A 26987-nucleotide genomic window follows, 5' to 3' on the forward strand; every position below is an offset into this window, starting at 1 on the left:
TGGCCACAGATGTGGTTTCACTGCAGACTTCCTATTAACATAGACAAGAAAAACTGTTTTGATGCTGTAACACGACAGGGTTTGAATGCAGTACTGGAAAAAAACAGGTTTAGGTGGAAAATGCAGGTAGGCTTGTACATTGCCCTCTCAAGTGAAGAGAGTCGATAAGCACTGCAGGATTTCCATGGCCAAAAGCAAAGTGAGAATCAGGCCCTCCACACTGAGCAATTCTGATGGCAGATCTGGAGCATCTGATACACTGGAAGTATGGAAAACAGTCAGATGGAGAAAATGGAAACTAGCAGTGTGATGATGAGGTGTGTAAGCAGCTGGCTAGAGGACAGGATGCAACACAGGAAAGAAAGAGGGGGTTGGGTGGCAGCTGCAAGTGGAATTTCTTTTCTGTCAGGATTGTAACTGAATTTGCTTAGTACCTGGAGCACAAGTACTGTGAGACTGGGGCTGGTGTTAAGCTGAGAGGCACTCATCTGGATCCAAGTGCACACAAAAAAAAGCCTGGAAGACTTTTCACACTGAAGGGGATGAAATGAATGGGATGAAAGCTGACAGTACAAATATGAACTCATGCCCTTGAAGACTGAACTAAGTATTTTGCTACATGTCTTGTAATTGATAACAAAAGAGCCTTGATTATAGATGATTCAGATGCAATTTGGTAGCTCAGCCTGCACTAGGAGACAGATTTCCAGTGGGGATGAAGATGATGATGAAGATTCAAGCCACTGTGCAGAGGCCAAAGAGAAACTGCAGTTGCTGGATGGTGAGGACAGATACTAAAATGGTATCATCAATAAAGTGGATACAGTTCTGGAAGATGAGACCAGAAAAGCTTGATTCATTAGCCTGAGACACAATAACAACTGATATCTTTATAAGAAGAAAATGATGAGAAAGGTAAAGATAGTTCTATCTGAACATAAATACAGCCACAAGGAGAAAAAGGAGTAGAAGCAAGCAGGGAAAAATATTGTCTTAAAATCGTTCTGGGCCTAGAAACCTTTTTTTTCCCTATCAGGCTCTGATGAAGAAAGAAATAACATTGACAAAGGAGCTTGTACAAGATGAAGCAGCAGTGCCTGGTGGTGCAGGATACTGGGCGGCCCTTCCCCATCCAGCCCCATTTGGCTACAACAGGAATTGTGTATCGGCCCCACTTTGTCTGATGTTGTCCATGGCATTTGCAAAGGTATGAACTGCCATTCACATCCTGGCCTTGGCTGTCTATTAGCATTAGTCATTTTCATATTCTAGCAGTCATTTTCAGACTGAAATAGTGGGATTTTTAGATCAGAAACCACAGATTTAGACATGGATACATCTTCTTTCCATTTAGAATAAAAAACATTGGAAAGAAAAATCCACCTGGACTCTCGCAAATCCTTTTTCCTCTGTCACCCTGTTTTATCACCAAATAGTGCTGATTCAGGAATATTTCCTAGTTGTAAAGCAATTTTAAGATATAAACTAGAAAGGCTTAACAAGCAGAGTGTCAATGTAAAGATAATTTGAACCATTCCTACAGCACGTGCATTGTTTCATCTGTCATAACCCTTGGCATTATAGCTGCCTGACACCTGGCTATGGTTCAGTGGTAAAAGGGCCAAAACCCCAACCTCTAACCCAACAAAGGGCTCATCAGACCAGCTTATTCACAAATGCACATAGGCATACTGTTAAGATATCACTGATTAATCAAATTGCCCAGTACAATTTGTAACTAAACCTGGTATTTGTGTAGCACAAGAGCATTCAAATATGAAGCTCAAATCTGCCATTCAGCAGAGTCCATAGTAGCTGATCATCTTAGAGGGAAGAAAAGCCTTCAAACAGCAAAGGGAATTTTACAATTCCCTTTTCCTCCCGGCTGCAGTCTGAGGAGAGAACTGGGGAACTACTTTCTTATCACTGGTATTGTGAAGATTCAAAGGAGAAAAATTATACACGGCTTTGAAAACTGTCAGTGCTTTACATATACAATACAGTTCTAATGACTTGAAAAACAGGAAACTAGATGGAAAAAAGGGTAAACATCACAATAACATATGTAAAACTCTCTGCTTCTAATTCCCATAAATATATTAATTGAGAGCACTTGGTATAAAGAACAACTGAAGTACTTGCTTGGACCCATTTCAGGATTTAGAAGGACAATGCATTAATACCATGAAGGAAACTAATTTAACATTAGTTTTCATTAGCAGGGGAAGAATAAACTCATGTGAAGTTTCTTCAGACTCCCTCATCTTCAGCAGTTCCAACTCCCTGAGTTAAAGAATGTCAGAATTCAGAACATAAGTAAATGTTAGGTGAATACCATTTTAAAAATATGGCCTTGGCAAGAAGATACTCAATGTGGATTTCAGAGAAGCTCTGTTCAGGTTGTAAAGTAATTGATAATTCTCCTATCACACATTCTGGCATGAGGAGAATCCTGTTTATTTAAAGTCCTGCTAATTGTCAGCAGATACTCTGAGAATCAGGCTGTGCTGCACAGTTGCATTCAAGTGTGCCAGAAGAAAGATCTGTTGGCAGCTGGACCCTGATCAGCTGGATGAGTTTGCCTTCGCATTGTGAAGCCTACACTGACTTAAAAGCGGAATTAAAGACAAAGGACCTGATTATCTTAGAACAGTAGGTTTGCTTTTTGTAGTGCACCTTTCAAAGATGTTTCCAGATGAGCTAAGACCGTAAGATGAGATTCAGAGCACTAGCACAACACTATAGAACAAACAACTCGTTGCAGAGGACTGCAGAAAGGCCTTCATTTTTTCTCATTTACAAAGGGGAGGCATGGCCACAGTAGGCTGACCATTGGTTATGCCAAATTTAAAAGGCTTTTAACAGGTAACTGATGATCAGCTATAGAAGCTCAAGTAGGACTGCTACAGCATTACTGCATTTACAGCTCATTTTGCACCTAAGATCAATTACCTCATCTGGGCAGGGGGGGCAGTGCTGAAATGTATAGTTTGTTTTTGCATGAAACAGAACTTCCAATGGTTTTAGGGAAATGTTTCAGAAATGATATTTTTATATCAGTTTATAGGACTGGCATTTTCAAATGTTTTGTAAAAAGAAAAAGTGTACAGAATATTTGAGAGGGTTTTTCCAGTTACGTTTGAGGGACTCCAGTGTACTAATAGTGTTACCGTTTTCTTCATGTTTCTGTATTTTTAACTAAGCATGTGTATCCTGCATTAAGATAAAAGTCTTAATATAATTTGTGCAACTTTTTGCGTTGTACCATCTAATCCATGTGGTCCTTTTAGCACTACTGGGCTGTGTTTGGTGTGCTGTGTGCTCTGTGTTTGTCAGAGGTGAAATTAAGCCATTCAGAAAACACTGCCCAGGTGGTCACAGCAATGTGTCTGCTGTCAGACAGGATTCAGAACACTCCTCTTAGGTGTGGAAGGTTGAGAGCTGTCTGAACTGGAGACATTTCTGTTGGGCTATTTAAAATATTTGGGCTATTGCTTTAAGAACTTTTTGAACTTTAAGAAGATTGAGAAAGTAAAAAGAAAACTACTTGATGTTCAAATCCTCTCTGGTTTTGTGGGATACAGGACAATTAGAAGAGCTCTTTCCTGCTGTGTACAAACTGCATTCTGCCTTTACAGGACATAAATTAAAGATCTAGATCTCTTCCCTTCCTCTGCAAAAAGAAAGATAAAAACTGGAGCCAGGAAATGCATTGCTGCCTAGCTGTGCAGCTGAAATATCCCTTGACCCTGAAATGGGTTCCGAGTTTCCTCTGAGAGCATTAAAACTCAGCTTTATATGCTCCTACACTTGTTCACAATCCCCCCAAATGGTTACGACTATCATTTCCATCATGTATGTGTTGTATCACTGCATCCAGCAGTTAGAATGAGGAAGTTCCACACAGCCAGCCAGGCATACCTGATCGCCTTACTCTACCCTTTGATGATACAACCAGCTTGTCAGTGCTATCAGCTGTCTTTAAAAGGGGAACTCTTAATTTTCCAGTCTATCCAGGGGCTTACACTGGGGTAGACTTCCCATTCACTGAAAGAATCAACCGAAGAGATGATATATCCATACCTGAAAGGGTTCAATAGGTTTCTAAGGAAGAAAAGAGTAAGAGTTAAATCCATTCATGCCCCTGACCAAGATAGATACTATGATTTGGGCTTCCTTCTCTTCACAGCAAAAGAGTGTAACAAGTCAAAGGAGAGATTCAAGAACAGTTTTGTTTGTAGCTTCCTCTGCAGTGAAAACCGATCTTCTGGTTTATCCCTTTATTGCATGTGGAGATACATTTAGTTCTCAGCCAAAATCACCCTGTTAAATTCCCTGAATCCCCAAAGTCTAGTAGCCTCAACATTGTTATAAAGCAAGGACAAGCCTCTTAAGTTTTTAACTGTGGTTTGATCTCCACATCACTTGTAAGAAACTTCAAGAGGTGCTACTCAGTACCTCCTGAACAGAAGACCTGCTTCAGCCTTGAAAGAGTTGAATACTTGACACCAGGACAGAAACCAAAGAGAAACAAACTAAGCCAAGGTGCCATAGATAGTAGCAATAATGGGTTACTCTTCAAGCAATGTTTCATGCTGGAGAAAATGACAGAGAATAAGGCAGTTAGTGCATGTCTAACCCTTCTCGCTAACACGCTGTGCAGCACTATGTGGTCATGCCTCAAGTCTGAGGAGATATTACTCTATTTCAGAGGCTACTTCTACATAGGAGGAAAATCACAAAAATAAGGTAAATGAGCATAAGGAATTTGAATTAAGAAACAGAGACCTCAACTAATAAGCTTTACCTCCTGAGGGTAAGGCAGATCATGAAAGGGACACTGAAACAGTCTTACAGAGTGCAGTAAGATCCCTAGCCCAGTGTTCCTGAACACTCCAAGAGCACAACATTTCTCATGTCAGTAATCAGCATCATTTTTTATAAAGTTCCTGTCCTTTCCCTGGTAAATCTGACTGGCTTTCTTTCCAGCCTGCTTTCTCCTTTGATCCTCATCACCCAGGCAATCATCAGCTAGTCACTAGAAAAGGAATTAACTGCCTGCTTACTGGAAATCAATTGAGATCTCTGCATTTTTCCCATTTACTGTTCAGGCGAGATGAGGGGCATGGACTGGGACTGTGCCAGTTCTTTTCCTTAGAATCTTAACAGCATGTTCAATAGGTTTGACTCATATGCTGTCCTGAGCAAAGAACAAACAGCACCAGGGAATCTTCAAACAAGAACATGTGTTGGTACTCCCAGTACTAATCCCATCCATGGTTTACACTGAAGTGATAAGAAGTAGAATTCTGCTGCCTGAGAACAACAGGGCAAAAGAGTAAATAGTCCCTGTTCAAGCAACAGGTACTATTTTGAGGTCTCTGACACCTCTTTCTCCTTGTATAGCCACCAGTAGCAGTGGCTCCTGCTGCTGCTGCTGTTGGGAGTGCCAGGGACCAATGCTGAAGCCCTGCTGACAAAGTGCACAGTGCGCTTGCTGTCTGCTCTCAGCTCACCGGCTGCTGCCATCAGCTGCAGGGAGACAGCTGCAGCCCAGCCAGGCCAGGGCACGCCAGGGACCACTGGCTTCCAAACTGGCCCTGTAGGGAAACCTGGGATTTAAATCTGCCAGGACAGGGGCTGCCACCTCCTGCAGACACAAGTACACAGGAAATTTGGGAGGAAAACACAGAACCTGTGCTCTTTGCCCAGTCTCCACCTGTGTACTACATTATGATAGGCAGTTTTTGCTACAGCTAACATATGGCCTTAATCATCAGTGTTACTCCCAATTTTCTTTTTTTTAATTGTTGTCCTGGGCTCATCAAAAGGCTGGAGTGCTCTGCCGTGATTAACTGTCTCCATCTTACAGATAGCTTTCTATTAAAATAAATGTCTGTGTGTCTTGTATGGGTTGTTCTGTTTTACACTGACAATTTAATGAACATAACATGACTTCCCCCTGCCAAGCAATAAATAACAGTTACTCCAGGCTTATCCATTGCTGTCTACACAGCTCCAGTAAAACACACACCGTTTCAGGTCACTGCATTTGAGAGAAAGGTGATGTTTGGACAATGTGTTTGCTGCGTTGAACATCTCAGTTCCTATTTTCAGTTGTGTTCCCTTTATCCCAAGGCCTAGTGAATGGCTGACAACATTTGAGTGAGGACAAAATAATATGTTCTCTATGGAACAAAAAGAATAAAGATTACCTTTTTTGCTGGTTTTCTTTCACAATTTAAACAATTGGTTGTAGTTCTGTTGATTCTTCAGTCGTGGAAGCTGCGTCCAGCTCTGCCGCGATTAAGATGGATTCTCTGAGGAGCAAAAACATGAGAACGGTGAAACTAAGTATGATAATGTGGGCTAAACAGGAAATATTCCTAAAAGTATTAATGGAATTCTTACTCATTTGTGTGGTGAGACATTGGAACGTGTTGCCCCATCCTTGGCAGTGTTCAAGGCCGGGCTGGACAGGGCTCGAATCAACCTGGTTTAGTGGGAAGTGTACTTTCCAACCCAAACCATTCTGTATTTCTATAAAATATCATTGATAAAATGATAGCACAGTCCCTTAGGTAGAGTCCTGATCACCTGGGATTTAAAAAGCACACAACCTGACTGAACAAAATTGAGTTATTGAATTACCTACAGGAACAAGAGGTTAAACCCATGGGTTATACCAGTCAGTACGTTACAGGATAGTTATAATAATCCCACTGGGGCTTAAGATCTGCTAATCTTAAAAAAAATATTACTGATATATTAATGTATTTTTTTTTAATCTATCATATAGAAACACTTAACCATTGGGTTAAACTCTTTATAGTTGTATAGTGAAAGGGTAGTCCTTTCCCAAAGGAATTTACAATCCAAAACTTGATCAAGTTTTTGGAGGGTGTTGGCATTCGCCCCAGCTCCTACCACAGGAGGCCAGCTAGTGTAGACAAACTAGACCAAAAGAAAATTGGCAAACCCAGGCCTACAGTTGTTAGGCTGCATATTCCAGGACCAAACCCTGAACAAATGGCTCAGTTTCTCTATCTCCAGCTTGACAGGAAAGAAAGCAGTAAAACTCCTGCTCCTGACACTTCTAAACTGACCTAAACCATTGCCTCTCCTGCTCCAGTTTGTCTCAACCAAGCTGCTGGTTTGCTTTAAGGAACTCTGCGATTGCCAGTAATTAAAGGTAGTTAGCACCTCCCTGGCTTGTGTGAACAGCAGAGGGTTACAACTACTTTTCCAGTCAACCTGGAGCAGCCAAGCTGCTCTAAATAGAGCTGTTTTTTCTAGAAACTCAAAGCTCTCTCGGAGCTCTTTACCAGTCCCTTCTGGTAGTCATGATTCACTGTTTGAAAAATACTTCTCCATGCCAAAATCATGACTCATTTTGTAAAATGTCAATTAATGCCCTGCAGAGTCTGCAAAAAATAAAAAAAAGGTCTGTTTTTAATGAATTAGGAATAAAATTAGTAATTAATGTTTGAATCCAGTGATTATTTTCTTGATCCTGCTTAAAATTAAATTTGGTTGTAAGCACTTTGAAGGCAATGAGCAAAGACTCATTATTATTTAATCAGCTTTAAATGACTTACATAATTACTTACATCAGTGACGTATTTTCATCTTGAGATAATTAAAAATAATTAGTATGGCTTTATCCCAGTTTTAATGTGCAAAATCAAATTCATATTATTAGTGGGGCTTGAATACTTGCTTTTTTGATGGAATTTATCTGGAAATTATTGCACAGAAGTTAATGAAGCTATCACACGAATGCAGCACTTGGAATGGATGCATCATTTATTTCTGATCCCATGTGAAGTCAGTTCTATTTTATTTTAGAGGAGATTTTAATAAAGTTTTGTGAAATAGAAGCAATTTTATAGCTAGAGCAACACATAGTGTGTCTTGCTGCAAGAAATAACAAGCTTTGGGTCCTATTCTTTTCCTACTCTGGTGTAAATCAAATGTAGATTCCCTAAATTTGGTGGAATCACAATGCTGTAGAGCATACATAACCCAAACCCAGCAACAACCAATGGGTTTGAGCTGAGCTATCTGAAAGGCTTTGTGCTTAAGCAGGAAGGCAAAATTAGGAAAATAGTGGAAGTATTTCTACCTTTTAAAGCAATCTAACTTTAAAAGGCAATTTAGTTGCCTTTAAAAGCAGTTTAACAGATAAAAAGGAGGAGCCAGTATAATGCAATTAGTCAGAAGTGCTTTATGGACTACATTTATTATCATATCTCATTAGAGAATTACAGGAGGGTTTTGAGATGCAGTCTAGAACATGGCTGTGGTTCACTTATTTTTATAAGGAGGAGATAATTACAAAGTTCCGAACATAAGTTTGCCAACCCTTAGAATCTTTGGGGTTTTCACATCTACTTCTTAAACAATCCTCATTTACCAACATCCTCCTCTAGCTTTAGTGGTTAGTGAGGGCCTCAGCTGAATTTCTGCCACCAGGTAGTCAACATAGGGCTGTATTTAGTGGTACTCGCATATTTCATCTTGTATTACACATACTTTTGACCACACTCCCCAAAGATGCTGCAGTGAAATAAACAGTTTCCTCCCTTGCTCACTAAGGATATTATCTCTATTGCCAGGCCTAGGAGGGCCTCTCACCTCCTAGTCTGTGGCTGCCAGCTCTGGGCTACAGCACATGCTGTATCTGCTGCTCCTCTAACTGCAGTTTCTGACTAGCTTCCAATAATATTGAAATGTACTGATGCCCACAGCATCTCTCTAAAGTAAGAAACACTGTTTCTCAACTGCACAACTGGGAAATGAGAACAAGATCTCAGAGACTTCATTCTGACATGTCTGCATTAGAATTGTCAAATGACAAAAAGTAGTTTTCACACTGGATAGGTGTGACCAGCACTGCACGTCTCAGATCTGTCTTGGGACCTGCCAGGCCTTGTTCACTAAGCATTTGAAAAAAGGGATGAATAGGCTTGTGAAAAAATGCAAATTAGAAAATGTTTTTCTGAGTAACAGAATCCAAAGGCAAGGGAACAGAGCTGCAACAGAACACTGCAGGAATGAGTGGCTGAAGTGATTAAACAGCAATTAAAATTCACTGTCAATAACTGCAGAGTACTGGTCACACAAATGAAATGATGAGGCACTGGATGTACAAAGTCAGGTTTTAAATGTGGTCCCCAAGCTTTGAAAAACCTTTCAGAGTTTTGTGGACCATTGCCTGGAAACATTAGCTCAGAGTTCCATGGCAATCATAGGGAAACTAGAACAATAGAAGTATTAGAAAAGAAACCATTGCAGAAAACCTCATGAATTGCAAGGTGCCCCTGAGACAAAACACTACAAGAATTGTTCTTATGGTTGAGGCCTCCAAACTCTTTTGAAGAACCCTGAGAACCTGCATGCAAGCAATATGCCCAGTGTCATACAAGAAGTTTCTCTTGCAGCATGGAAATAACTGTTTCACGGGAGCCTAGGCTTTCTTTGACCACTGAACCATCCTTACTTTCAATTCTGTGACTGTTCCTCCTGCTCTTCCTTTCTGTATACACCCCAGAAAGCTTCTTGTTAAGCAGCTCTGGGCTTCTCTCTCCATCAAGTGAGTTTCCTTTAGTTTGGGGGGTTCTACCCATGAAAAAATGTCAGCAGTACTGTTTAGAATCTGCATTAACTTGACAGTTAAGACCAGAATCTGATCTCAAAGAGATGAAAAAAAGCCATAGGAAGCCACCTATTTTTAGCTTCTTTCCTCATTACTAGATAAGGTTTATTCATGGATACATATAAATTCTAAAATACATTAAATCTCACAGAAATATCTGTATTTAGCAGCAGTAAGTAAAAACACAGCTGGTCTCAACAGCCTGTTTCAGACATAAAAGGAGTCAGAGGGAAAGAATTTATGACAAGTAGCCACAACTTAGAAAACCACAGTCCCACTTAGTATGTCCTCTTTTTGATAAAGGTTCCAGGAAACTTCCCGATTTGAAATTAGCAATGGAATTAAAGCTACAACTCCAGCATACCTCTGCATTAGCAATCCTTAGCAACTACAGGGCCTGTGCATTTACTGGCTGCTAAATAGCCATTGCATGGGAAGAAATATAGAGGAGGTAAATTACATGGCAAGAGAGCAAAGAACAGAATAAGACTCATCTCTTTTTCAGCTTGAAATAACTTCTGCTGGGCCAAGCCACCTTGCTTATGGCTTCCAGTAAGTTGCTGGTAGTCAGCACACAGTTTGTGCAGGAGCCTTCTCCTCCTAAACCAGCCAACTACTAGCTAAGCACCAAAGCTGTGTTCTTATCACAGTTGGAAATACACTTCTGAATTCATGTTTAAGGAATTCATAGAAGGACACAAGCACTGTTGCAAATTAATGCCTTATTAGATACGAATTTGCACTGTCAGATGTTGAAAAATGGCAGGGGCTGTGGAATTAAAACTAAACAACCCTATTAATCAAAGACATTTCCAGCATCTCTTTACAATTATGCTGTCCATACCTCAAGCTGAAAGGAGAATGCATTAAGAATACTAGGCTAAGTTTTCAACACTGGCTGGAGTAGTTGGATCCCCTAAAGAGAGAAAAGAAGTAAATATTGAGATAGCTCCACCAGGATAAATTGGATGGGTTTGACAGTAGGACATTTCAAAAGATTAATCCCTGTAGCTATACACACACACCTAAAATAATGAGCTTTCTGAAAGAGATACATAGAGAACTTAGCTTTCCTGTGCAGAAAGATTCAACAGACCCTGTAATGACAAAGCAGGCCACTTAGTTGTAACTGCTTTAAACTGGTCTTCCTGGTGATACTCTTTACTGCAGCTGAACGACACTCAAACAGGTATGAAATTGTTTCTCACCTTTGAAAGCCACCAGAAATGAAGGAAATCCCTTCCAGGCTTGCTCTCTCCAAATAAATTTTCCCCATTTATTAATATGAGTAAGAAGCAAATAATCCAGGAACCACAGGAAATAGGTTTCGGAAAGCAATTTTTGATTGATACAACTCAATGATCATTACTAAGGGCAATTATTAAAAATGAATTTCACTGGTCATCTCTTTTTCCATATTATGCCATTCACATGATTTGTTGCATAAAATCTCTCCAGTAATATTACTTCCGCCCACCCCCCATGGCTTATCTGGAGAAACCGGAGCTGATGGACTACTAGCTTTAAACATGGTTTCAGACAGTCCAGCCTGTAAAAATCTTCAAACATACTGAGAGGTTCCATGTGTGTCTCAAAAGCAACATACACAGCAAATTGCCATCTGTGTAAACTGCAAAATCTCTCAAAATAGATCTAAAAGACAGCACAACCCTCTACTCCCACTCCTTCCACACTATTGTCAAATACACTCAGCACAACCTGAATGTATTCATAGGAGTATCACCAACAACTAAAGTTGATACTAGCAGGTGCTGAAACGTAATGTCTTTTCCATACACTCCAACTACATTAAAGTGGCAGAGGCTTGGGACTGTCAAACTATTCTGTTATTGATTGGCCTTTAGATAGAGCATTAGTTTCCAGTTTCTCACTTTAACCCTGTGTTCCATTAAACTCACTAGAGTTAGCACTCGCAATAAGACTGCATGTTGAAAGATTAACTAAGTCAGATGGTAAGACTAAGTGCACAACCTGTGCTCTCTCTTACCAATCGCTGTAGTTCATCAATTCTTGCAATAAAAAAATAAAAATGAAGAAAGGTAAAAGTCTCAGCCAGAGCAGGGTTAAAGGGGATGTTGCGTTTTAACCACCTTCATTTTAATTCCCCTTTTTCACAAAACAGTGAAGAGCATGGGACTGCCAAAGGGGAGACTGAGGCATTCTCTCATTTCCTGACTGAAAGTACCATACAAGATGACTGCTTCACAAAACCATGTCAGGATGCATTATTTCCTGTTTAAGCTTGCTTCCTCACAGGAAGAATGATCATTTGATATGAAAGTCACTTCTAAAGGATCAGTGGCTAATCCTACAGATGAATCCCATCAACAAGATCTAAAAAGTTTTTGGCTAAGCCATCTAAAATGTGTCTCTGATGAAAGCAGCGAAAGTACAGTCAGTATAAGGGGAAGGAAAATTTGGCTCCCTGCATTCAGCTCACCCTGTATACAGCTGTTATAGGTCCTGCAGTAAGTGCTGCAGTATGGTTTAATATGGGATGCTGTAGAACAAAGATGAAAATATGCCAGCTTGTAAATGAATAAATTCTTTTTTTGCTATTTATAGTTTCTTCACAATCCTCTAGCTTATATGGAAGAGATTTTTAATAAATGTCTTTGCAGAACCACAAAACATCATCACTTTATACATACATTGAGGAGAGGTTGGCATCCACCCAAGTGATTGACATGTCCTGCAATACTGAAATCCTTAGCTCTTGTTTAGTCCTTCCCTAGACAAAACTTCTACAGAAAACAGCAGATTTTTGTTAATTTAATTTAGTTCCCTAAAAATCCCTTCCTTTGGTTGTAGGTGCTACTTGGCAAAGCAGTTACTGTATGCTTAAACATAAGGTCAAACAGGCTGGTTGCCTAAGAGCAAGGGTACACAGTGTACATGGAGAGCCACTGCTAGAGCCAAAGAGGTCCAGCTGCAGGGTTCCAGCCCCATCCCATGCAGTTTGGCTCTCACCCGACTTTTCTGTGAGCTGAATCAAGTTGCTAGCTCAGCAGAAGCCTATTCATTCTTTCACTGGTGTGTTTCCTGCTCAGTTAGCAAGCTGAATCAGCTCACAGCAAGGTTCAATGCATCAGTACAAGGTGATGGAGGAAAGCACAGAGTGAGGAGTGGGGGAAGCCGCCTGTCCTCCTTTGAGCAGAAATGACCTGTTGTACTGCCTTCTCCATACTGTGTAACTAACTCCACTCTGAGGTACTTTAGTTACATCTGGTATTCAGCTTCCTGCTACTCTGGACACAGACGTACCCAAGAAAAGATTTTCCTGGTGGCCAGCTGAGGAATGCAGCCACAGGCACTATGACTATGAAGACTGCTGGCAGGTAAGAATGTCAACTATTGCCAGAGGCTGACCATCACCTCCCTAGCTGCAGCTCTGGGCCCTACATCTGAACAAATGGCTCATGCCAGCACTTCTCCCAGTGAAGTTCAGTGTGAAGTTGGAGGACACACTATCCCACCATTGACTGCTGTTTGGTAAGCACACAAAGTCTGTGATAAAGCACTCAATGAGCAGCTGGCTAACCTACACTGTCAGCTCTGCCTGTACCTCCACCAAAGGCATAGTGAAAACTGTCTGGTAACACCCATCATCTTTTGCATACTGATCACAGCCTTCAGTTTTAAACCTCAGGGGAGGGGAGAGGAAGATGAGGAGGTTAAGCGAGGTGAAGGACCCCATGAAAAGATGGAAATGATGACTTCTTTTTCAGTATAAAGGAACATGATGGCCCTGTATTATTTAGAGATTTAGAAAGTATAGTCTTGACAGTAAACCTGAAGGATGAAAAACATCCAGATGAAAATCACTGCTGTCTCCACTGGGTTCATCCTTTGACTAACAGAAAAACCAGGTGCTGTACAAGAGAACAGGAAAACAAGTGCAATCTTTCACTGACTCCCAGCTCAACAAGATTGGCAAGTGTTTTTCTGAAATAAAAGATCAATTCCCAGGCCAGAAGTGGAATCATTGGCAACTTCTACCATTGACAAGGTCCAGAGAGAAATCCTTTGTTAGCGTCACTACATCAGATCAGAACACATCTTCAGATGCTGTCAGTGAACCAGAAAGCAGGCAGAGGATTACACAGGGGGGTTGGAATAATCTTAGAGTCTCTGAAATGAGTGCCCTGCTGGTCTGCTGAATGTGGGCAAACCCCGTGATTAAATCTGCTATCACTCCTGCTTTGCTGTCTGCTCTTGTCAGGCTTTATATCAAAGACAGATCAAAATCTTAATCTGCATTAATCTTGTACGTCTGTAGAGGATAATTAAAAAAAAAAACCAACAAAATTTACCAGGATGGGTTTGACTTTTTCCTAAATTATTTCCTGGTGACAGGCTTTTTATAATTATCTCTTCTGCTGCATTTGTTTTTTTCCTGTACTATGGAACATTTGGCTAATGCATACGATACAAACATGCACATCTTCAGGGCATAACAAAATGCTCCGAGATCATTTGTTTACCAGAAACAGTTAATGGGATGAGCAGAGGCCTACTGAGCATGGGAAAAGAATTCCATAAATTACTCTCTGCTCTTGAGGAAGTAAGAACATGAAAATCATTAAACACAAAATCCTTTACCCTTAAGGCCCCACAGACAAGGTGGGGAATGAAGAGCTACTGCACTTCATTGTAAATATGAATGGAAACCATGAATAATGAAAAATAAGATTGAACATTGCTCCTAGTCTTCTTGTAGAAAAGAACTGGACAAAATTTTTCTGGCATACAGAGTCCATTGAGAGCACTGAGTAATTAGAGCACCGAAAGGATGGGAACAAGCACAATGTTAACCCAACACTGTGCAAGGCTGCAGGCACCTGGTTTCAGGCTTGAAGGATTATTTTTGCTTGTCAAAGACAAGCCAAACTCTCAAAATGCTGTAATGGTACTTTCAGCTTTGCCTCCTTATTTAACTGTATTTTCTAGACACCACAATATACAACACATAGTAGCATATAGAAGATAAACCTTTCTATTTTACTGGCTGGCAGATTCACTCCAAAGCTATACTTGAGCAGGGTTTTTTAATTAATTCTGTCTCTGAATTCAAGGTCGGAATGAAGGGAACCTATTGAAGGTAAAAATTAGGAGTGATCATTCCAAACTCATGTTTGGATAAATAAATATAGAAGATGGCTTACATATATGCCAGAATTTTCTGATGACAAAAGATCACAGAAGATATAATCACACCAAGGAATAGATTCTTAGGGTAAACATAAATGCCTTATAGAAATGATTCTTTCCAGTAAACAAAAGGCAATCATTTTGTTCCCTTTCATGTGCAGTTGGCAGGAGTATTATTTAAACAATAAAAAAAAAACAAGGCACTTACTGGCAATATATGACTAGTTGAGAGGAACTGATGACATTCAGCTGTGCCTTTAGCCATTCAATCCAATAGACTTTTAAACTCTTGAATGGCCTGCGCTGAAACAGTCACTTCAGGAAACAAAAATAAATTGTGACTATACTGTTATGTTGATCTATAGCATCAAGGGTTGTTGTCGAAGAAGTTTAAGACATTGTCTAATGAAAGAATGTGTAAATTGTCCTCCTTTTATAGAATAGATAATTGACTTGTCTCCACTCACCAGTGGAGACAAGACCACGTGAACACCACTGATGGAAGCATGCCAGGACCCGTTGGGCCAGGCTGCCAGCCTACGATGAGTTAAGTTCTCTGAATGGTCACATAAATAACTGGTATAATAATAAACCTGCACTAAGTCCATGGAGATCCGGATTGAAAATCCCTGCTTCTAGGGACCGGGTGACTGTACGGCTCACGAGAGGGTGGAGGGGTTTCGTTATTCCCCGTCGCTTGACCAGGAGATGGCGGTAATTCCCTTTGCATAAGTAGGAAAGCTTGAAGAACGTACTCCGAAATACAGGCAGGGCGTTAAGGGGAGGGGGAAGAAATTCAGAAAACGGCTTGCTAGAGCTACGTGAATAAAATTACACTGCAGATAAAGAAATAGAGCTAAGCTCCTGTTCTTGTTTCTGTGACTATTTTTACTATTTCTTTGGTGTCTAAAAGAAAGACAAATTATTGGAAAGATACGCAGCTCCCAGAGCTTTCACTGAGGTAGTATTTTTAGCACTAATCACATCTGCATACTGCAGAAAGAACAACACATTCCTAGCTGGCATTCAGCAGCTGTATGTTAATGTTATTTGTGAAAATATGCTCAAAAGGCTGCACATTAGATAGAACCTGAATATGCAAAGAGACCACCTTCCCCCAGGCATCTCCACAGTGAAACGCACGGCATTCCTGTACCATGGCTGTGACTATAACCACACAGCTTAGAAGCACCTCCTCCATGCTATTGCCCTTTAGTGTTGTACCCCTCTTCCCCCCTTACAACTTTACAGACAGAGCACATCAAATATGGAGCTACCCTTAGAGCGTACCCAGGGTACGTTCTGTAAATCCTCTTCTGTCCCCACTGACCTTTCCACCCTACTCACATCGCTCCTGAATTTGCCTTCTGAAGGAAGCAGTAGGAATTGTGTGCCTATGTGTGAAATTCTTACTCTGTGGCCTGCAAAAAGCATGTGCACAAAAAAATATTTTGAAATGGTTTATTTCCCTCGTTTTGCTTAGGTTCTATAAGTATTCTACAGAGGAAATATCCAGACAAAACTGCTGAAAGATACAGTGAATTTGGTGTGGCTACTCAAAGGTATTAATGATAACCACGTTTCAGAATCATATTTATTCTGGAAATAAAAGAGCTATAAATTTATTAAATCACCATGACAGATCCATGTGTGGTATAATTGATGCTGCCCCATTAATCTCAATCCAGAAGATAGATGCTGGTTTTTACCAACCAAGAATCTGGCAGAATGAATGGACGAATCTAACAGTCCCCCTTTGTCTATATAGAGTTAATATCCTGGCAAACAGCTCACAGAAGCTCCCAAGAGAGACATTTTTACATCAAATATTCATTACACCATTACAAATACACACTACCAATTAGTTAACAATGGGCTGTCACTGTAAGACAAGGTTAGGCACTTGCTGCAAATCATGTCTTGTGGGCTTTACAAAACTTCTGCAGGACAGATGATGTAAGGACAGACTGGTGGAATAGGACCTTCTCTGCATCTTTATAATTTCACTTTCTATAGGTATGTGTGATGACTTCAGTGGTCTGACTAAGCCATGTGACTCTCTTGCCATCTGCATCTCAGAGAAAGCATTTATGCCTGTCTTATCAGTCTAAATTCCTTCTACTACCTAAACAGAACAACTCCTTAAGATGTCTTTTTGCAGGCTGGCATTAGCTACTTCCATTATCACCCTATGTATCCAGTCACTTCAAAGTTATGGCATCCTTCAGGCTTACATTGAGGCACTGCAGGTAGGACATCCTAAGTTCAACAGCTTTATCCTGGATTACGCTATGTCAAGAAGGTATTTTGCAAGTAGACACAAGCATACTCTGTGTGTGCTCCAAGCAAGCCGGCTGAACTTCATTTCAGGCCAAGAAGCTGAAAATTCACATTAGCACAGCCTGGAGCATGGTGGAGAAAATTCACATCACCCAGAGGGTAGAGGGTAAGTATTGCAACTCTTGTGCATCCACAAAAGCCAGTCCAGTTTTAGCTAGCTGTGGATACACAGACTCTCCACTTAGGATTTCTCTTTATCTTAAGGGGCAATGAAGTTTATTGTGATGGCTACAGACCAAACCTGTCTGAAGAGACTGTCAATGCGTTCAAAAGAGCTAGATGAGAAATGGTCCTGAAAGGGTCTTTGAGAAAACTTCTGAACAGTTCCATTGGCTTCAGAAAGATTGCACTAGCATTTGGGTAGCTATTGCAATCTGTCACTAAGGAGAGTGACAACTGCTATTTCAGCGATAACATCTAATTAATTGCAGCCTTTAGTCTCTTAATGAATTGAAAATGTATGTCAACACTGGGTACCTCAGTGTGTCACCTGGATGGAGGCACACTGCCATGGCATAAAAGAAAACATCACAGAAGAGGTTAGCATTCTATCTCCATTAGCCTTTTATCATCCTGTCTTATAGCAATCCAAAGACAGATATGACAGACTTTGCATTAATATTTACTTGCTTTATAGTGTATTATCATATGCACATCAAAAAGTGTTACTGTTAAACATTACCGCACTATTTGATCAAGAGAAAAAGTGAAGACTTTTCTCCCATTAGCCAGTATTTACCCAAACAGTTTACTTTCAGGACGTTTCTTTAGAAACTTCTTAACATTCTTTGTGTACTGCCCTCCTATAGCTTTGCTGTCAGTATTATATATTGATATATATAATAGTATGATAGCATTGATTGTATATAGGTTTAATTTATACTGTAACCATGTGATGAAGTTTTAAAGATTCATTTCTTCAGTGCCAGCTTGCTGGGTTTACCCCCATATAGTCACAAATTCAAAGAAAATGCAAGGCTATTAGCCTGAACAGACCAAACAAATTACTGGTTTTAGTGAGAGAATTGGTTAGTTCCAACAAATACAGGTTACATAGCACAGCTCAAGTCTGTGAGATCATATGACTAGCAGACAAAATGACAAGGTCCAGAAAATCATTGACTACTACAGGTTTACTGCAAACTACTCTGCATATATATGGTATATATTAGTGATGATAAGCTTGAGAAGTTGTGTTTTTGTTGGACATGATTACTATAACTGGAGTAATATGCCACAGTGACAGTAAATCCTGTTTATTTAACTTCAATCTAATATTTGATCATGAGAAGAAACTACTTCACAATGTCCTACCTAGTCTACCTCTTCACGTTTTCCTTTAAAAACACCAATTTTCTTCCTTTTGTCTAATCAAGACAAAGTGATTTAAATTTTCCAATATTTTGTAATCTATTCCCCAATTAACAAGCATAATTCTCCTTTTTAATTTGCCCTTTACAAAAGCTAAGCATTTGCAATTTTGGCCACATACCTGCTTGCTGTCTCCTTCCTTAATCCTAGTCAGAAATCATATTTACAGCAACTATATATTCGTAAAAGTTTATGACAAAAAGCCCCAAGTCCCACTAGGGTCAGTGATTTCAAACATTGGTCAGGACAGCTGGCCTTGAAAACTACTTGGTATGTCATTCAATAAAAGGACATCCACTGCCATTCACCCAGAAGTTACAGCTCCTAGAGTACAACAGAACATGTAGTTCCCTGCATCTGGAAATCAGAATCAGGCTCACGCTCAACATCAATTTCCTTCCATCCTGACTCTCAGCTGATGTCATTCCAACCTGCGCATTGGCATTGGCAAATGTGTCCCTTTACTAACCATTCCAACTTCTTCCAAATGGCCTCTAATCTTGTAGGCTGTCAAGCCGCAGGATAAATAAAATCTGTCAATAGACATAGCTTCAGCATCCTAAATCCCTCTGTAATTCTCATTCCAGTCAGTGTCACAGTAATTGCAGTTTCATATGATCAATATCCTAGCCCAAGTACAGTCCTCCATCTGCATAAATATTTCCTGATCTGTCTTTTCACCTAGCCCTGGGAGATCAGTAATTGTTTTCTATTATAATTGTTTTACCATTTCAGTCTTTACCCTTAAGTTCAAGGTGTCTCTGAGTTGCTATCCATGTGAATGTTATTTCATTTTCAGCATAATGTCTTTCCTCATTTAACCTGTCATATCTCCTTCTCCTTCCTCAGTGAGAACTGTGTGTCCTTAAACTCTGTATCTGTAATGTAATATTACAGCCTATTTCCTGAACTGGCCACATTTCAGTTACTCCAATTACACCAGATTTGGCTTTAAGCAGCAGATGTCCTTGTTCTTCCAATCTTGTTTGCTGTTTCCTTCCCTGCCTCATCATGCCCTCCAGCACACAAAGCATTCACCTGCTAAGCAGTAAACAGAAGCTGATCTGCCTCATTCAAGCATTTTTCATACCTGTCTAAATGGAAGAGGGGGTTGTTTTGCAGTTACCTCTGTGAGAAACACACGATCTTAGCTCAGACAGGGTTTAACCTCAGTTTCAGCAATAGGAGGTGCTCAGTGAAACCCTCTAACACAGACAAGGCAAAACAGCATTACACAGGAAAATCTTTCCCCTATTTGCAGCTCTTGTAAGCTCTTAGAGAGTCAACACTTTTCCTATCCAGCAGGAGGTCTGTATATCAGTTGTAAAAGAGCATCAGTATCAGCTCCTGGCCACTAGTTGCTAAAAGCTAGAACATCAGCTCACCTGTGAAAAGACAGGTACAAAACTCATAGATGTCTGCAGAGATTTTCACTTTCAGTGTTTCTGGATCTCCAAGCCAGGGTCTTTGCCATACAGCCTACAACATAGGTATGGAAATAAACAGCAAAACCTATGTTTGCAAGAACACCATAATACGGTCTTCCATTGTCCTCAGGCTGGAACAATTAGAGTTCATCTCTCACTCTGCCTTTATTCCCCAGGGGATAGGAATGGAGTTTATATATTCTAATTTACATCTCCAGAAAGCCTAGCTGTACTAGTGCTGCAAGCCTAAACACCAGAGGCCACTCTTCCTGCTCTAGGGAAATACTTAGCTTAACACCCAAGCTCATCAGTGTTAGTCATAAAAATGGCATAAAGATTTGCAGCTCACACACTCACCACACATTTGATTTCATTTTTATTTTACTTGAATACATGCATTGCATATGCATTAAGCAGGCTGTGCCAGAAGCATCATTCCAGAAACACATTTAACTCGACAGCCTGCTCAAGTGGAACAGCAGTGTTACTCGTTAGATACTGGACTGAAAGTCCTACCAAGGCAGAGACTTCCAGTGGAAGCTTTCCTTCCCCTCTCCAACCCACGAACAGGAATTGGTATCCTCTAACTCAGCTGTGAGCAACACATCCCCATGCTGGATTCCAGTGGATGGAATCAGGATACAACAACCCAGATAAACAATGATTTTGTTTCTCAGAATATGCAAATAGGAGTAAAACTATAATCTGCTGTCTGCAAGCTCAATAAAACCAACTCAAGCTGTCTGTGTAGACTTGCTCTCACTGGCATTAATTTTCTGACCTACCATGAGTTATGTTTAAATTTATGGTCAAATCACATTCAAATTACAGAGCAATGGCATGTATGAATTTGTCCTTCAAGAATTTTGTTCATATAAAAAGTACATTTTGTGTCCATTTCCTTGCATTAACAAAAAACAAAAAAAAGAAATAGAATGTTTGGCATTTTTAAGTGCCTACAAATAAGTTGAAAGGATGCAAAAAAACCTCCAAACCCATGTTAGAAGCATGATTAAACATTCTGTAACAGAAACATGTGAAGTATCAGTGGCATGAGACACTTCCCAAAAAAGCATCAGAGGGTTTTCATTGTGCCATCTCTGAGGGAACAATAAAATACCCCGAAGCCCTGAGAAAACAGAGTCAGGTACATGACTACTTAGTAACTTGAATTCAAGTACAAGTGAAGAAAGAATATTATTAGCAATACTTTTTTCCTCTACTTTTCACAAGTCTAACCAATTTCTAGGGCTGAAGAGGAGCATAAGTTAGCAAGGTCATGGCTACGGTGCATATAAAACATCTAACTCCTATTAGCTCTCCTGTACTCTATAAATGGTAAATGATCCTCACAGCTCCCAGGCTAAGTAACTAGCCCAATTTTACAGTGGCAAACTGCCAGCTCAGGTACCTACTCTGACATCAGGTTAGCTGCTCGTTTTCACTCTGCTATGTAGATCGAAGCAGAAGACACCTTGCCTTGATGAAAGTCAGATGCAAGAGATGGAAAATAGCCAGGCCTGAAACACCCATCTTTCTGCTTATCCACAGAAGAGGAGGAGGAGATGAGAAATTTTATTTTGAGAAGCCTGCTGTGGAGCACTGTGCTGTGCCCCTCACCAGCAGTGAACTCAGCTTTCCTCTCCTCTATTTCGTTTGTCAGACTTGCTGCAGAGACGAGGGACGTTGCAGTGGCACTGCATTTATATCATTACACGTGTAACAGAATTCTCTCTGAATCACCACTCTGCTTAGAGCAGCACAAGACCCATCTGGAACAAGAAAAGCTCGCTACTGGTATTTCCGTTTATGCCACAGGTGCTAAACACCAAATCAGAAAGACAACAGTACTGCACCCAAAGCTGCCCTGACTCCAAGAGAACCTTAACCTGTCCCCTTAGCTCCCCAAGGTACATGGTTCAGTGGAGGTCTCTGCAGCTTCCACGAAGGTTATCAAGAAGCAATTTTATACCTATTCATTTCCAGACTGCATCCAAACCAAAAATTCTCATGGAAAGATTTAGCAATCCTGCCTTAATGGCTTATAATGGCCATTCTTAGTCCTAACTGACCAGAAAAACAAAAAGGCAAACGTCACTTTTACTTTAAGCTTACAAGTATTTTCTGTTGCTAGAAAGGAGATGTGATTTCCTTCCTTAGGATAGGTGGTTTCCTTGGTTTCCTGGCAAGAAACACATATATTTACAATACTAAACTCTTAGTCAAGTATATGTTGCCAAACATTCGTGTCCTAGAAATACTGCTGTTTCCGATTAGTTATTACACCAGCTATGCATAATGCCATATGGCCTTAATAACATGCCTGTCACTTTAGAGAGTAATTACTTCAATTTTGGCAGCATTAATCCGCAATATTTGCTGTCTCTTTGGATGACATCGCAATGGCGCAATGCAAAAGTGATCAACATCTCCCAGGCTGTGAGAAAGGCAGTGTCTGAACAGATTATGATTTAAACCAGGCAAGGGCATTTTTCTTAAAAAACAATAAAATATCTGCACTAGTGCTATTTTAGGAATATTTGGGAAGGGAGGAAGGGACTACATTACTCATACAGAATTGCTAAAATCCCCCAGGCTTCAAAACTTGAATGTGAAAAAAAAAATAATTCAGAAAAATCCCTGCCTGTTTCCAGAGAACTCCAAAAAGTAAAAACTACAACTGCTAAACTAGAGAAAATAATTTAGCATTCTATTCTGTGGCCAACAAACCAGCTAAAGGACAACACTTATATTTGTAGGTTAAGGACAGACTTTAAATCCTTGTACCAATCTAGTTTTGGAGGATTCTAATTTTAACTGCTTGATGAAAGAGATTCTGTAGTTTTGGAACTGATGAGAGATCCTCTGCCAGAGCCAATGAGCTGGCTGTGGCCACCCTCTAGGTATTGCAAAACCGCTTCATCAGTTTGTGAAGCATTAGTTCATTTTTGACTAATCATATATACCAGTGTAGTCTCAACTGACTTATGACCTGATTTGGTCTCATTACCCATGTAGTGAAGTGATGGCTGCCACTATTTTAATTACTTGCAAGTCTGAGAAGTGGAAACAGAAGTCAGAATTTGTTAGCCTGCACAAGCACCAAGTAAAATGAACATGCTGAAAGCCTGGACTTATGTTCACTTCATCCTGTGCATACATAGACTAATATCTTGTCAAGACCTACATATGTTCTTAGCATTACTACCATCAGCATTCTTGATGATGTGAATGGAAGTAAAGTCAGCATATGAGTCTGAGCAGAACAACATTATCATGAGGCAGGACAAAAAGCTCAGAGATAGTACAGGGCTGTAGCATATTTATATCTTGCTTGTCAAATCGCTCACAAGAACCTGTGGAAAACCAGTGGTACCAATCAGCTTTGGTATATGATTGTACTTCAAACGATCATTCTATGATTAATATGTAAAATACCTTTCCTAGGCAGAAAGAAAGTCCACCTGCTGTAAAAGACCAATGGAGCCTTCACTTGCCATCCTGTCATCTTCAGGTGCTTAGTCATGATCATTAGCATGACACCTCAGTGCACCTGAGCACTTGTAGAAACTGCATATACCCAGTAGCCTAGATGCTATATCCATATACTTACCAATATGCAAACACTTACACCCATTTAACATACTCTGTATGTTTGTCAGTGGATGAACCTATTCCAGATTTTACACAGGTTTTTCTTGGATAAACGCTTTTACAGTTACAGTTCTACATTAAATTTGGATAGAACGATATATGCTACACTGATGTTGTATAAACTATATACATAGCAACACAAATGATCACATTCCATCAAAAAGGAAAATTAATAACCCTGTATCTGGTGTTAGTCTACATACATATAGGGGAAACCACAAGCAGGGATATGATTAATGCACTTGCATGGAATCCAAATCCCTATTTGTCATTACCAGAACACTGGTTATTACTCAACAGAGAACATCCCTACATTAAAAGGCAGGGAATTCAGCTATGCAACAAAATTTGGTGTTCCTAATGAGAGAAGCCTCTTTGGATTTCCAAGGATTCCACTGAAACAGAGTGGCCTCTGTCCCCACAGAATGACAGAGGCTCACAACAGAATTTGAAGGAAGTGATATCAGGCTTTGCCTGACTGCAGAGAAGACACAAGCTTATTTCTAGGCCTGGTAGTTGATTGTTCTATATGTCAATTATCTATCACTATGCACAAGAACATGCTGATCCATCTTTACCTTACTCCACATATTTCATTGTAAATAAGGAACAGAGACATTCCTTCAGCACATTCTACTTTTCACACACTGCCACTCATGTCTGACACTATCATTACAGAGTAAGGGTTTTGTATAGAACAGAATGATAAACCGGTTTTGTAAAACCACACAAGCTGATAAATGAAAGGCAGAAGGTGCTTTGGTATAAAAATCCCATGTCCAGGTATGCACAAGGCTACAAAATTAAACAGCACTGAAGATTCTGAAAGCAGTTAAGGTATTACCATGGCCAGTTCCAATAATAAGAACAGACTATAGTTTTATGGGATATACCATAACATACAGAATAAAAGAGTCTCTCTCTTTGGTGGTGTCTGCTGGCAAATTCAATGTCAAAATCCTTATTTCTTTCACTGGTTGAGTCCAAACCCAAGCAGAATGCCTATACTACATACACTCCTTTGCTTCTGCTTGACTGCTCTCGTCTGAGCCGTACAAAACACTCAAGGACACTGACCTGCTTTTCATATCCTTGGATACAGTCAAGCAATTCCTTAACAGTATTTCTATGGCGTATGATCTAATCGTGTGTAAAGTTTTTAGGTACCTTTGAGCAAGAAATCCTGCGCAGCAGAAGTCACATAATCGTATTAGCTCTCCACAGGGTCTAAATAGCCTTGTTGAGAAGAACTTTGCTGAGCAGGGCTGCTCAAGTCAAGCCTGGTAGCTCCCTGGTGGTTAATTCAGGTGGCTGCTTTGTACTGTGCAGACACCCCTAAGATCTGGATCATGCACAGCTTTGCTTCTGCTCTTTCCCCAGGCTGACCAGTTCCACAGTCTTTTACTGCAGATCAAGAAATACAGTTCTGATGTGTGTCTGTGAATTAAAGCAACACTAACTCCTTCAATGCAGTCAGAAGAAATGCTGTGTAGCTAGATGAAGATGTTTCCACACACTAAATAAGCAGGGACTGTGTTTTTTTACTATCACAGCAGAATTTGTGGCCACTTCATGAGAACTTTAACATAATTAAATGAAGTAAGAAGCGTGCTCATCACTGTTCAAGGGGACATCTGAGATCTTCCATTGCTAATGGAACATTTTTGCCCCTTTAATCACTGAAGTTAAGTCTGCTGTCGGAGGCAGCAAAATTTTTGGTGCTACAAATTTATTATAAAAGTATTGGTGAAATATTCCAGTCTGGTTTCCTGCTCATACATGCCCTAGAATACCCCTTACCACAGAAATATGTTGCTGCGATCAAGCCTGAACTCTCTGCAAACAAGAAAGAACAACCCAAAAGAACAGAGTGATCAGTTATATGATCAGTTATATATAAGCTGCATATAACGGACTATACCAGGGCCAGGGAGCAGATGGACCTTCAATAAAAGTTCACAGGCAGAAATGAAATGGCAGAAGGGATTTGGGGTACCTGCAGTTGGGTCCCAGAGTAACATCAGTTTCAGCAACTTCTGCCAGCTCATCTTCTCTAGCAGCAAGGATTTGTGATACCTATCAGATCTTATATGAGCACAGCTGTCAGCTCGTCATGTAACCCAGCCAAAAAGGAAAACTGCATTTGAAGAGCTCAGGAACTGCTTAGGATTGCTTTCACCATTCCTTATGGCAGTATCCTGTACTTCTAAGCCTTATAGGAAACGTGTGAATTATATCAACTACACCAGACTAGCATCCTTCAGTGTTTGTAGGACACTCTGATCCTGAATGATTCAGTTGCATTGCTGGGAATTTGACATTGCTCAATTCTAAGAAACTGCTTAGATTTAAAAGCTCTAATTCATTTGAGTTGCTGGGAATGATCAGTTTCTTCCTCCAAAAGATTTTACTAGGAGTTTATGGTGTAAAAAATATTTGAGATATCACTAGCAAAACAGCTCCTCCAGCTGAACTGCTTGCTCAGAGCTCATTTCAGACAGGTAGCCCCCCCCAAAAAAATCACCAGGACATTACCTTTTCTTTGCTTCCTTCCTTGCAAATGAAGACAGCAGCATCTACTGATGCAGGGATCCCAGCAAATGGGACTCCTTATAAGGATGAGACTTACTGAAATCGGGAGTAATGAAAGCATGTAATTTTCTCTGTCCTGTTCCTATAGCTGCTGGTGGTCTGAATCTGAAAACTCTCCATTGGTCTCTAGTGTAGAAATGAACATAAACACAAGGGAGCAAGACAGGTGGGTGGCGACTGGAAAACAGCATTTCTGTAAGAAAAAACCCTAAATACAGCAGAACAAAGCTACATATTCAGAAAGTTTCAGGGACATACTTTTAGTTATTGAAACCGAATGGTGTCCCCATGGATTTTGCAAACCTTGTCATAGAAAGTCATTCTGATTGAATCACTGCACTCCAGAATGTTGGAGATAAAACACTCCCCAGAACTCAGACACAGAATCAATTTTCTGCGACTTAATTATTCACTATGCATCAAATATATACTAGACTATGTGCATTTACACTATAATTATCAAATGCATACTTTGAGCCAGTAACAAATGAGAGATAAATCAGTTGGAGTAAATCTTGGTGAAAGAGACTTAAGTTAATGCTTTTGAGTCCATATTTAGAACAGGCTAAAAGAATGCATGTAGTTTTACTATTATTCAGCTGTCATGCATAACTCAATGAGCCACAGTAATTCAATTGTCTATCAGATCTTTAGTGGCTCATCTAATTATGTAAACAAGTTTAAAAGCGTAATTATCACTCTTTGTATGTTGCAAGCACCCAACTTTTAAATTAACAGTCCTTTTATCTTTCTCAATAGCCAAGTGATATAAA

The 26987-nt window shown here is 40.1% G+C and overlaps 1 long non-coding RNA gene across 1 annotated transcript in view; it reads right to left on the reverse strand.

Moving 5' to 3' along the window:
• The window catches only part of LOC134175924 (uncharacterized), a 94060-nt gene that overhangs the window by 29370 nt on the left and 37703 nt on the right, over positions 1–26987 (reverse strand). Inside the window, exon 3 of the long non-coding RNA XR_009969198.1 lies at positions 6216–6320. This is a non-coding gene — a long non-coding RNA (uncharacterized LOC134175924). The remainder of the gene's footprint in view (positions 1–6215; positions 6321–26987) is intronic.

Source organism: Pezoporus occidentalis, unplaced genomic scaffold (genome assembly GCF_034315485.1).
Source record: "Pezoporus occidentalis ecotype Australia unplaced genomic scaffold, CSIRO_AGI_Poc_V1 ctg70, whole genome shotgun sequence".
NCBI classification, from domain to species: Eukaryota; Metazoa; Chordata; class Aves; order Psittaciformes; family Psittacidae; genus Pezoporus; species Pezoporus occidentalis.